The following is a 14,280-nucleotide window of genomic DNA, read 5'->3' on the forward strand; positions in this document are numbered from 1 at the left end:
GGGCTGCCGCATGAACGCGCTCATTGCCAGGGAGAGACGCATGCCCAGGTGTCCAGACTAGGTGAACTAGTGGAATGTTTTGCTTCTTGTGTAGAATTTTATGAGCGATCGGTGAAATCCGTCCTTGTGCGTAGTTTCGACATGCTTGCTGGGAATCTGTAAGAACATGTATGATCTTATCTGGGGGTTGAGCGCTGATGGCGAGGGCTATGGCACATTCTTCGGCTTCCGTGCAGTTGTCAGTGCGTATTGTGGCTGATAATAGTGCTTCGCCCCTCCAGTCGACCACTTTGGCTGTAATGTCGGGGTAGCACGCGGCGTCTGTATAGAAGGTGTCGAGGTCGTTGCCGTATGCTCGGTGCAGTGCCATTGCGCGTGCAGAGCGCCTGCCTTTATGGTGTTCGGGGTGCATATTCCGAGGTATGGGGGCCACTGTAATGTTTTCTTTGATGTTTGGGGCGATTGACAGGGGCTCTCGTGGGGCAAACTCTGATGTTGGGTAACGTAATTGTCTGAGTACGTGCCTTCCTGTCGATGTACGTTTCAGTCGTTCGATCTAACCGACTTTCTGGGCTTCGATTAATTCGGCCATGGTGTTATGCAAACCAAGCTGTAATAGTCTGGCTGTTGAGGTGTAGATAGGAATGCCTGTCGCCGTTTTCACCGCTGTTCGTATGAGTGTGTCTAGCTGGTTTGTTTGGTTTTAGGTGAGTCGGTGGTAAGGTGCGTGATAGGTAATGCGGCTTACGATTAAAGCGTGTATGATGCACATGACGTCGGATTCCTTTAGGCCGTGGCGGCGGTTCGTGACCCGCCGGATCATGTGCACTACTTGATTAATCTTTTTCTTCAGTAGCGTCAGGGTATATGTCGCTTTCGCATTGGCTTGAACATGGAGTCCTAGTAAGCGTAATTTTTTCACCTTATTTACAGGTTCACCCTCGATAGTCACCGTGATGTCAGGCGGTAGGTGATGTTTCCTTTGGAATTTTTTACTATAAGCAGTTCTGACTTTTGAGCTGCGCACGTAAGTCTGCCCGTGCATATTTCTGGGTGACATCGGCTGCTGCTTGTAGTGCGTCCTGTATTTCACTATCTGAGCCACTGGTGGCCCAGATGGTGATATCATCAGCATAAAGCGCATACCTAATTCCCGGTATGGCATCTAGTAGTGCAGGTAGTCTGCTCATAGCTATGTTAAATAGCACGGGGGAAAGCACTGACCCTTGTGGGCAAGAGTGGAAGCGAATTCCGCCCAGTTGCACATGCCAGTTATCCTGGCGCGTAGAAGACGTAGAATAATGGCACCTAATGGCGCCTCCGCCAAGCTCATTACGGCTCTTATTTCCTTCCGTACACTGGTTTCACGTGCGAAAATCAGGGTAAAATTGTGACATGCGCAGGACTTATTTTGGCCACGTGGGCTTCTTTGACGTATATCTAAATCTAAGTAGAAGCGGATTTTTACTCGGCACCTGCAACTTTCCAACGCATCATGGCTACATTACTGGCAGGCTTCAAGTGACAGGCTTGCCTCGTCTACTTGGACGCGACGTCGTTGTGTTTGCCTCAAGCTTCGAAGAACACGTCCGGCGCTTTGAAACAGTTCTTCAAGCAATCAAGACCTCCGGACTCACATTGAAGCCAGAAGAGTGCCGCTTCGCATACGAGGAGCTCTTGTTTTTGGGCCACGTCATCAACAAGTCCGGAGTGTGCCCTGACCCACAGAAAACTGCGACCATCACTGACTTTCCTCCGCCCGCCGACAAGAAGGGAGTGCGTAGATTTCTTGGACAGTGCGCCAATTACAGGCGCTTGGTCAAGGACTTTTCGCGGATCACCGAGCCACTGACGTAGTACGTCATGAAGACCGACGAAGAGCTCAAGTGGAAGACGTGGCAAGTTGAAGCATTTGAACAACTGAAGCGACGATTGCAATCGCCGCCGATACTTGCGCAATTCGACGAAAACGCTGCTACCGAAGTCCACACCGACGCGAGCAGCGTAGGACTCGGCGCCGAGCTTGTGTAGAGGACTGACGGACTGGAAAGGGTTGTAAGTTACGTTAGCCGGTCGCTGTCGAAGGTGGAAGCAAGTTATTCCACCACAGAAAAGGAGTGCCTCGCCATAATCTGGGTTGTACATCAAAGTTTTGCCCCTACCTCTATGGCAGGCCCTTCAATGTTGTGAGCGACCACCAAAACTTGTGTTCGCTAGCTAACTTAAAGGATCCATCAGATCGGCTCCCAAGATGGAGTCTGCGACTTCAAGCATTCGACATCACTGTCGTTTACAAGTCCGGGCGAAAGCACTCTGACGCCGACTGCTTGTCTCGCGCCCCCGTCGAACCCCCGCCACAGGATGACCAGGATGACGACACTTTCTTGGGACCCATCAGTGCCGACGAATTCGCCGAACAACAACGAGCCGACCCGGAACTAAGGAGTCTTGTAGACTACCTGGAAGGCAAGACCGTCGTTGTGCCGAAGGTGTTGAGGCGAGGATTGGCGTCGTTTTCTTGGAAAACGACATTCTCCTAAAGAAGAACTTCTCGCCACTCCGAGCCAACTATCTCCTCGTGGTACCTTCAGCATTGCACCCAGAGGTTCTGAGCAAGCCCTCCATGACGAACCAACGGCTGGACACCTCGGTTTCTCCCGCGCGCTCGCGCGGATACAAGAAAAATACTACTGGCCTCACCTCACTGCCGACGTCGCCCATTACGTAAAGTCATGCCGAGACTGTCAGCGACGCAAAAAAAAAAAAAAAAACCCCGAAAAGGCCAGCCGGACTTCTACATCCGATCGAACTACCTCGCCGACCGTTCGATCGAGCAGATCGGGATGGTCTTACTGGGGTCTTTCCCGATGTCGACGTCCGGGAATAAATGGATCGTCGTATCTACGGACTACCTCACCCGCTACGGCGAAACAAAGGCCTTGCCCAAAGGCAGTGCCGCCGAGGTAGCCAGTTTATTCGTTGAGAACGTCCTCCTGCGTCACGGTGCCCCAGAAGTCCTGATCACTGACAGAGGTACGGCCTTTACGGCAAAACTAACTCGAGCCATCCTGCGATACAGCCAGACAAGCCATCGCTGGATCACCGCCTACCACCCGCAGACGAATGGCCTCACCGAGCGCCTAAATAAGACTATCGCCGACATGCTGGCAATATACGTCGACGTCGAACACAAGACGTGGGATGCCATCCTTTCGTACGTGACCTTCGCATACAACACGGCCGTGCAAGAAACGACGCACATGACGCTGTTCAACCTGGTCTACGGAAGGAACCCGGCCGCGACGCTTGACGCCATGCTACCGGACGTCACCGGCGAAGCAAATCTCGACGTTGCCACCTATTTGCAGCGTGCCGAAGAAGGTCGACAGCTCGCCCGCCTGCGCATCAAGAGCCAGCAGAGGACCGACAGCCGGCACTACAATTTTCGACGACGCTTCGTCGAGTACCGGCCCCGCGACCGTGTTTGGGTCTGGACTCCGATACGCCGACGAGTACTTAGCAAGAAACTGTGGCGACGCTCCTTCGGACCTTATAAGATCATCCGACGTATTGGGGCACTTCGCTATGAGGTCGTGCCAGACGGCACTTCGCAATCACAGTGGCGCCGCGCATGATCTGAGGTTATCCACGTGGTGCGTCTTAATGCTTTCTACGCCCGCTGACGAACTTGGATACTTTGTTGCTTTGTTGTTGTTTTTTTTTCTATCTTTATTAGGCGTGGTTTCGTTTTCGCTTTTCGTGTTTACAGGATCTGGACGATGCTTTTTAAGGGGTGGGTATTGACACGTGTACTTGTTTATCATTCACCGGTGACCGCATTTCACCGGCTAACAAATCGTTAGACAAAGGACGCGCCTCCATGTATCGGAAGTTTCTCGAACGTTATCGATGCTTCTATCCGTTGTCTGTTGTCACCGACGCTTATGTAATGATTGCATGAGCGATACGAATTGTCTTGTACTTTCTGGAAGACGCGGGCACCAGGGATTAACCTGGAACCTTGCATGCCTCATGTATAAAAGCCGATGCGTTGCGCCGCTGATCAGATTTCGATGATCACCAACTGTGTTCGCTGCTATCGTTGTGCTTCGAGTCCAACTTGCTTTTGTGGGCACAGGTTCGCCCAATAAAATGTCCGTTTCGTCATTCACAGTTTTGCGACTGTTTTCTTCACCGTCACTACAACGTTACAATATACAGCTTCGCTTTAAGTCCATGTCTTCGCTCAGCAGTTTAACACAATAGCCGCGTGCACTTATGACCCAAACACGTCATTTGGCAAAGCAGCAAAACCTTCTGCCTACAATTAATACAGGCACATCGGCAACAAAAAATGTAAACATTATACTTTAATGAAATAAAGTTCTTAAAAAGATAAGTACTGCTTTGTTAACGCGCTGCTTGGAATGTTTTGTTTTCACTAAAGACGCACAATGCCGGCGGGCATAAGACGAACGGCACACTCGGGGCAGCATCTCGAGCAGGGCACAAATCCACTATAGTAAATCATTTCCTGATAAAATAAGTTGCTTTGTGCAAAACAGTTTTCCATATCTAATAATAAAGTTTTGTGCGGTAAGCACTATTTGGTCACACTTTTCTTAATTGGCAAATGACAATATTTTTGCGCAATTTGACGAGTCTTCTAGGAAAGACATCGTTTTAGAAAATGAAGTGTGCAGTGCGGTTTAAACGAATGAATTCTTGAGTTTTTCGCGCCAGATTCACGACATGATAAAACGCTTGCCACAGTAGGGGACTCCACATTAATTTTGACCACCGGGGCTTCTGTAACGAGCGCCTAAATGCCAGCAAACACCAGCATTTTTGCAGTGTGCTTTCCTCTAAATGTGGCGGTCGCGTCAGGAATTGAACCCGGGAGTTCAAGCTATAGCACCGCAAAGGCGTGCAGTGCAATAACCAGACATAAACGAAAAATATTTTCTTCAATAAATACATTTGCTTTATGTTGTGACACAAGTCTTGTCCTTAGCAGTGACTTTGCGTTGAGCATGGCGATATTATAGCACTGCTCATGCATCGACGCGTCTAGAGCTTAGAAAGCCGCCGATTTAAAAGCTCAAGTTGGCTGTTAAATTGACCCATTTTAGGTGGGAACAAGGATATAGCTCTTAAAGACTATATTCTGGGGTCGCGACTGTAGAGGATAGTATACAACGAAAATTTGACAAGCGGTAAAGCTCACGTTGTGTAGGCGCCCAAAGTAGATGAAGCGCCCTGGGTACCGTCACGGCTGGTACTTGGGGTTGCTTCGTCCGTGAAGTTGAACACAGGAGGCGTGAATCCATTGCTTGATTCTTCAGTCATGCCTGATGTATCGATGCTACCGAACTGGTGTGTATTCGCAACGGCGCGATGTTGAATCCTCGCGCATGCGCACTCAATGCCAAGAAAGAACGACAACAAATAAACACTTTAGCACTTCGTGATTCCGAATAAAATGACAGCGCATATCTGGAAAAAAAAAAAAACGAGACAATATAGAGTACGCCACTAACCTGAAGCTTAACTGCAAATATTTGAACGCTAGCAGAGGCGCCCCGATAACCGTTGCTATCTTTACGCAAAATTATCTGACCAAGCTAGCCCTCACATCAAAAAAAAAAAAAAAAAAGAAAACAAAAAAAAGAAGACACAAATACAAAAAACGTTTATATGACGATAGCATTACTTTTTTTCATGTTCTTCGCAAAGTGAAGTTCACAGATGGGGGGGGGGGGGGGGGGGGGGAGGCGAAATTGATGGGCGTCTAAGGACTCGTGAGAGCGTAGGTGGTACGCATGCTAAGTTGCAAAAACAGGCCTTTTCAGATGCAGCAATTTAGCTGACCACTGTGGCACCCTCTCGTATCGGTTCAATTAATGTCTGAAGGGTGCCCAAACAATATAATGAGTAAGAAGAAATATATTGGGTGGTGAGTGCATTACATGTTTCATTAACAAATCTGTGATTTTTGTGGCATCACGTTCATTGACGACGAGATCAGGAAAAGAGTTCCATAATTCAATCGCGGAGAGCGAAAACGATTGATTAAAATCATTAGATGATTAGTGCAGATACATCCTAAGCGACGTGTACATGCGGCGAGATGAACGGGCTAGGGGCAACATAAGTGTTCCTCGAAGATTAACGAAGCTGTAATAGAAGTTGTGGAAAATACACAGCTGGCCTACTTTTGGGCATGGAGCTAGACACATGCTCGAAGTGTTCACCAAGAGCATCTGCTTGGTCTTCTGAGCTTTCTCATTGGTCATTAATCAGGAGTTACGGATGGGTTTGTCTCCGCTTTAATCATCTTAGTCCATTCCACAATTGCAGCTCGTCCGTGCATGACTTTATGCCAGAGATAGACTTTCCTAAGCTTCCTCTTCAGCTTGTCCTTATGCTGGCCTACCCTGTGACTTACCTTCTTAAATTCTGTAAAATTATACGTGTTTGGGTATCCAATAATTATGCCCCATGCTTCGTCTTATTTTTTTCGCGCCTTTTTACAGTCCGCATTCCAGCAGGCGACCGGTATTTTGTATGTATTGTCATTGGCGTGCAGAATGGAATATTTTGCTGCGTCAATAATAAATACACCAAAGTATGCTAATGCGTCGTCTATACTAAATTTGCTTATTTATTAACCTGTTAAATATGCTGATTATTTAAACTGCGACCAATCGGCCGAAGCGAGCTTGAACATATGAACATGCGGAGAAGCGTGTTGCTTTATTAAAGCAAACGCTGCTGGGAAATGGTCATTTACAAAGAAATTTTAATAACATTCCATTCCAAGCAGGAAGAAGCGCGGCCGAGCCAAGCGCTAAATCAATAGAAGAATATAAATTGGGTGATACATTGCAATTGGTGGCCTCATTATTTCATAAGCACGCACCGGAGGTTACAAGAACGTGTTCTATGAGTCGACCTGTCGCATCGCCCCTGGAAGCCTCCCCACAAATAGTGGCGCATTAAACTCACCAGTCACAAAATCCTTTTTTTCGTTAATATTGCTTAGATTGAATATTGCTTAGGTTAATATTGTAATTAGGTTGAATGTATATAGAAGAGATTATAACCACCCTATGAATTAGAATTACTCGTATAGACACTGTCTAGAGGGGCGTTTGAAGTTGTAGATAACAAGTTACAGGCTTGTTTATACAATAATTGCCACACCACCAAATCAGGCAATACCATCGTCACGGTGTTTTCGGAAGATGTCACATTCACCAGAGGATGTTTGATTGGTTGGACTTGAAATCCGGCTCCTGGTCTCAAACTACCTTAGGCTGACATTCAAATAACAGTTTCGTAAGGTCATCAAAATCGCCAATTAGTCATCTCGCATTGCGATACATTGATCGTCACACCATAGTACAACTAATGAAAGGAAAATGTTCCATGTACCAATGAGGAATTGAAGTATGTGATTACTTCCTTTTGCCTTGAACGTTGATGTTTTTTTTTTTTTTTTTTTTGCCGTGGTGAAGTGAATCATGCTGGTCTTTCGGCACGAAAGGCGCCAAAGTTGCCTTCTGGGCGGTGCTGGATGCCTGCGCTTGCAGGCTGTGCGTGCGTGTTTCAGGCCTCAGCCTGGTGATGGTAAGCGCTGTAGCCCGACGGCCCTGGAGTCGCCCAGCACTGTCGCTGAGTGGACTAAGGCGGTGTAACTACTGCCACGACAGGTGGCGGGTGCCACGGTCTTAGCAGCCTCCGATGGCTTGCTAGGCGCAGGCCGAGCAAGGGACGATGGCCTGTGCGTCGCTGCCCCCTCAGGCATCGCGTCAGCAACAGCTGCGTAGTGAAGAACTGAGCACCTTTCACGGTCTTCCTTAAACGAGATATTCTCTTTGACTTTTAAATTGATGACTTACTTTTCGTTTTTTTTTCAGTTTGCGCATGATCGAGAATATGTGGCTTGGTCGCCATCGCAGTTCACGTCTTGCAATGCGGTTTGTCAGCAGTCTGATCGGAGGAAAGTCTTGGACATCACGTTGTGCACAGGTAAGTTGGCCGCGGCAGTTCTGTGAACCATGGTCATACCTTTGACATTGGGAAAATCATCGCATGTTCGAAATGCAGAGCCTTACAGTTATCTTAGTGTATCCTGCTTCTATGGTTTGTGGCAGAACGCTAGATGCAAAGGTCAATATGAAAAGCTTAGGGGGCACTTTTTTGTTACCTGTCCTGCCGGCTGTTGATACGCTGTACATTGGCCACCTATTACTCCTTTCAGCCCTTAAGGAGCTCAGTTTCGGTCAGGTCGATGAGATCGGCCTGAGATAATACTCCGCGCGCGCTATTCATGGACCAATGTGGTATGCCGGCGACCGGAATATCTCCGAATTTTACAAGACTGGTTAGCTTCTCGTAGTGCAGTTTGTCACGAACCTCGAGCACGTGGTCTCCTTGGCGATGTTTATAACCTTACAGTCCGCGCCTAGAGCTCAAAGTCAGCGTCAAAGGATTGCCAGCCACAAACGGAGAAAGTGTTAGCACCAGTCTTGTAGACGTTCCTCAAAAACAGGAACGAAAGCTCGTTCCTCGTTCCTTCCCAGTATTGAAACGAGTTCCCGTTACAAGTTCCTTTAATGCGACAGGAACGCGTTCCAGTTACACTTCGAACATTGGAACGTGTCGTTACATTAACGTTAGATTTGATTTTTAAAAATTAAAATATAGTGTCGGATAATCTTGAGGCGAAATAAAGTCCGCAATTGAAAACTCACATCGAACTACGTATATTATACGAATTTGAACATCGCCAATAGCAGATTATCTGGAGATAAAAAATTTACACGATCTTCCCGTAGGGGAACCCTGAGTAGTATGCGAAGCAGCCATGGGGTCGACTCAAGGTAGTTTTATCAGCTGTATAAACTTGGACATGCAGCAGCACCAGCAACGCGCAAACTGTTGTCGACACCGTCGGCGTTTTGCCCGCGGTCGCACCGAACGCGCGCGGCGTTGGTGACTGTTGCCAGTGCCTCTGGGGCGCCTACCGTCGCGCCTCTAGCTAGGGTGCCTCGATGCCCAGCGCCGCCGTCCAGGGTGGAGACAACCCCGCTGGCGCCGCCATATTGAGTCACACGAGCTGAGACTCAGCTACGCTTGCGTTCATAAATAGTGTTACTCGCGGCGCACTTCCAAGTGCTTTGCCTTGATGAGAATTTTTTTATCGGTATCGCATCTGCACATCTTTATAACCAATAGCCGTTAACTCGTCGAAGGTCCAAGACGTAAATGTATGGCGCCGGGAACATGCCCCAAATTGCCTAATTCAATTTACATTTAATATGCCGTGTGTATGTTTGAAATACGCACTTTTTTTTTGCGCTTCGATGCTTGGTATATAAGGTTTGCGACCCCCTGTGTGTGGAAGTTTGTCTTTTTCGCTGTTGTATTTTGGTTTACACGTCACGCCTCCTTTACCGTAGCCAGCCACTCGGCCACGGCGGTTAGTTTCCCTTGCGTTGCGCGTGCTCTTCGCGTTCGTTGCAATTATTTGACGATATCTACGTGCAATCTTGCTTTTTTTTTGCCCACAAAACTGTGTGCTGACAGGATTAAGCTGGTGTAAAAATAACTGCGATGTGAAAATAACGTTTAGTTAGTGCTGTAGAGAAACATGTAACGTAACTTGTCTGTGTCAATCTTGCGTAGTACACACAAGAAACCAAACGATGCGCAAATTACATTTACTTATAATGTCTAGTACAATCAATCATGAAAGAGATATGTACATGAAAAATATATGTACTGTGTGGCGCCTGAAGGCTATGTTGAAAGACGAGATAAAAAAAAAATTCGCAAGGTAGGCTCGACACACAATTCGGGATAGTGAGAGTTTTTTTTTATTTATTCATTACATGAGGTTCACGTGAGTACATCAACCTTATTACAGACAATATAAATCTAAAACAAGAATGCAAACAAGAAAATGCAACCACGGGTAATATTAATCAAGATATCCAGCCAGAATACATCAGCTACCATCGAATACGTCGCATCAGGCAAACACATCGATGGCGAGTACAGAACATTTTCTAAATAACCATTAGAACACTGATAACTACATTGAAAAAATAAACAACACTGCATACATATCGCGTACAAAAACCGTAAATGAAACTAAGACAGTCAAATACAGATTAGCAATGTTTTTCACTTCGAAAATATAGTCCATGATGATGTAGCGCTGTTGACTTTAACAGACGGCGCCCATCCTGTCGATTTCCCTCGTACTGGTCCTCTTCAAAGTGTTTCTAAGTACAAGTAAAACAACAAAAGTGATTATTGATATGAAAAATTGCCTTGTAAAAACAGAGAACCCATTACAGTGCTTAAAAATAAATTTTCGCAGAAGTAATGCGGTATTACCTCGCTTCACACGTTTCGAAGAAATGCACAGGCTACAACAGACACCATGCCAGAAAGCACCGAAACATTTTGGTCCCATGATGCCCCTTAACTCTACTACACCTGGGCATACTGTGCACAGGCATTTAAAGACCGTCACAGTACCGGGAATGAGCACGAATGACCATCGGCTTACGAGCACCACGCTACAAATATATTCGTCTAAAAAATCAGCTATATAACGTAACAACCTGAGATCCGCAAGATATCTGCTGAGAATAGAGAAAATCACAATGCTTCGCTTGCCACGTACACAACAGCCGCTCTCCCCAGAAGAAGCACTGCGTTCTTTAGTCCCAAATAACGAGTAGCGCAAAAAGAAACTGAGGGAAAAAAAAAAAGAAACAAGAGACACACGATGTGTGCTTCCCGTGAAAAAGTATAATAGGTGGTTTACATGACGATTTGTAGCTAATGTAAGGCTATTTCGCGGCGAAGCATTTTCGTCAGTTCCTAAAATAAGGGTACTACTCGCATAGACTGCGCCGATCAAAACGGCAAAAGCCTATGCGACGCGCGCTTGCAAACCATAGGCTACTCAGCATCGGTTCAGTGCTTAGTTTGTGAGCGAACGTAGGTACGTGAGCGAGGATCAGAGAATACTTTATTTAAATGAAAAACACGATGCGATAGTCTAAACTTTCTTGACACTTACCTCGCAAATGTAGGAGCTATCCGTTGCCTTCCAGTGATACCGCTTTACTTGGGCTTCCCATCTCTTCCTTCGCTCTGGGTCCCGGGTGAAGCGTAAACAACGAAGCCCTTTACGCGTCGATCCGGTGCACTTGGGAACACAACAGCCCGTCATGTAGACTCGATGCACTTGACAAGCTTGTCATTCATGCGGCTGAACACTGTCCAGCAAGTAGAAGCGTCAGCGAAGCATCCGCGCGCTCTGTGTCTCGAGCTAAGCACCGGCACCAAGCACTCGCAACCGCTCGCTGTGACTCAAGATGGCGTCGCAGCGAGAAAGCGGCGGCGCGGGTGCGGTCAAAGGATGGCACCACCCTGAACGGCGGCGCTGGCATCGAGGCACCCTACCTCTAGCCTAAGGTGCTACGCGTTATCGCGCGCGGAGCCGCAGGTGTTGCCATTCGTTGCGCAATCCGCAGAGGAGAGGAGCGCGGGAGAGGTTATGAGACAAGGAGAGGAGGGGGAGGAGGATGCGCATGCGCAGTAGGGGTGTGGACGCCTCACGGCGGAGGGAGTGACATAGCCCCGACCATAAGATGCTTCGCATCTTAAAGAATCGGAAGAAACGCTCCTAGACGAATTTGTGCGGTGCTCCCTGAACATACTCCAGGCATGTCTAACTGCCACTTTGGTGCTCGTCTATTACAAGTGCTGCACATATGGCACCTTCCGCTTCGGTCTTCAAATGCGCTGCCAAGACACTGCGCTGGGGTATTACGCACCAAAACCACAACTTCATTGCGAGGCACGTCGTAGAGGGGAACTCCGGATTAATTGTGACCACTAGGGGATCATTAACGTGCCGCCGATGCACGGGAAACGGCCGTTTTTGCATTCCGCCCCCATCGAAATGTGGCCGCCGTGGCCGGGATTTCATCCCGGGACCTCGTGCTCAGCAGGGCAACACTGTAGTCGCTAAGCCACTGCGGCCGGGTGGATACTTTTTTGAACACACCTCGTACACTCCGCCACACTTGAAATTTGTTCAGACATTTTCATATCGCTATAGAATTAAAGACCATAAGAAAATTGCGGATATGGTAAGCACGTGTTGTGCATTCTTCTTTCTGGGGTCTTACGTGCCAAAGCCAGTTCTGATTATGAGGCACGCCGTAGGGGAGGGCTCCGGATTAATCTTGAGAACCTGGGGTTCTTTAACGTGCACTACAACGCAAGCACACGGGCGTATTTGCATTTTGCCTCTATCGAAATGCGACCGCCACGGGCACGTTTTTTGCACCTGTTCTACAGAAAAAATATCCTTTAACTGTCATAATTCGGCGTGAAAGGTAGCCGGAATTTTTTTTATATCAACACCTCTAAATAACATAAACTCTTGACATACCGAAGCAAAAGCTTGTATCGTGTATTTTTACCTCACTGAACATGGTTTCCACATCCGCAAGTTTAGTGTAACATACTGAACAAAGCCTAGTGAACCATCTGACTGGCTTTCATTGCTATTCATAGTTATGTTCCGGACACGTGCCCCGCTGTTCGCGTTTCATTTGACGCCAATGGTACATCTGCAAGTAAAACAGTGAGAGTCTACGCCGATATCTTCTACCTGCATAACAGGTGTTTCTTTTATTATTGACTAAAGTTCCACTAAGGTTAATCGTCGATATTGACACGTTGTAGGGACAGTGAAAAACACAGTAGCAAGAACCGTGAATCACGAAACCATATGTTTATTCGACCAAACTGTGCCCACAAAACAAGTTATATTCGGGCAGAATGATTGGGCCGAGCACATGCCGCGATCCTCGAATAACAGACTTGCGGCTCAAACGCGACGGCTACTTATAAATGACTAGTCGAGGATTTTGGTGAAATCGCAGGTGCTCGTTCGCCTTCCTGAATGTACAACACTATTCGGATCACGCATCCAATCTGAAGACGAAATAAACTTTATTTAAAGAGCCGGCACTTTGCTTTTAGTGGCTTCAGGTGTCGGCTCGAAGTCCTTGGACTCCGGCGGAATCTTCGGCTTGTCGGACGGCCCGGAGCTGGTCTTCCAGCTCCGACCTTTTCGGGGCCGCCTCCCAGTGGCGGCGACGCCGACGGAGAAGGTTCTGATACATTCGAGCGCATCATGTTCTGCGCGGTAACTTGAAATTTGTTAGCCCGGTGAAACGCGTTCACAGGAAGGATATACTAGTGTGTGTGTCAGTGTACCTAAGGCGTTGGTGACTGTTGCTGGAGCCTCTGATATAAATAGGCACTTGGTGCCGCAGCTAAACGTCGCCTCCCTTCCCTCCCCCTCCCCCACGGCCTCTCGCGCGTCCGAAGAAGGCGCGTTTGCTCTACATATATGGTGATTGTAAAGGGGAAAAGAGACGCCTACTTCTGCAGCCCTTAAGCGAGCACGGCGCAGAACGCGCGTTTGTTCTCCGCCGTGCGTTCACTCCCCGTGAAAGACGCGCCCCTCGCGCCCTTTCACTCGCACATACAGCGTTCGGCGCGCAGCGACGATTTCATCTCCAAATGACGTCATACGGAACCTCACGGCGACGGCGACGGCGACGGCGACGCCGACGGCAGAAATCTGCTTTTGAGTGTCCATATAATTGCTATCGCAATAATAGGCACTTGGTGCCGCAGCTAAACGTCGCCTCCCTTCCCTCCCCCTCCCCCACGGCCTCTCGCGCGTCCGAAGAAGGCGCGTTTGCTCTACATATATGGTGATTGTAAAGGAGAAAAGAGACGCCTACTTCTGCAGCCCTTAAGCGAGCACGGCGCAGAACGCGCGTTTGTTCTCCGCCGTGCGTTCACTCCCCGTGAAAGACGCGCCCCTCGCGCCCTTTCACTCGCACATACAGCGTTCGGCGCGCGGCGACGATTTCATCTCCAAATGACGTCATACGGAACCTCACGGCGACGGCGACGGCGACGCCGACGGCGACGGCGACGCCGACGGCAGAAATCTGCTTTTGAGTGTCCATATAATTGCTATCGCAATAAAACTGTAGCTTACTTCTCATGTCATTGGTCGCAGTGATACGTTTGTCACATCAGGCTAAAAAAGATTCTACAGGTGTAACTAGAGAGTAGTGGGAGTCAAAAGACGACTTCCGCGTGGATAAAAAACTGCCCTCTATTACTGACTGAGGTTCTACTACAATAAAACAAGAATAA

General features: G+C 48.0%; 1 protein-coding gene across 1 annotated transcript in view; it reads left to right on the forward strand.

Annotated features, from left to right (window-relative positions):
• Positions 1 to 14,280, forward strand: part of LOC119432532 (sericin 1-like) — an 860,508-nt gene that overhangs the window by 763,870 nt on the left and 82,358 nt on the right. The window lies entirely within an intron of this gene.

Source organism: Dermacentor silvarum, chromosome 11, assembly GCF_013339745.2.
Source record: "Dermacentor silvarum isolate Dsil-2018 chromosome 11, BIME_Dsil_1.4, whole genome shotgun sequence".
NCBI lineage: Eukaryota > Metazoa > Arthropoda > Arachnida > Ixodida > Ixodidae > Dermacentor > Dermacentor silvarum.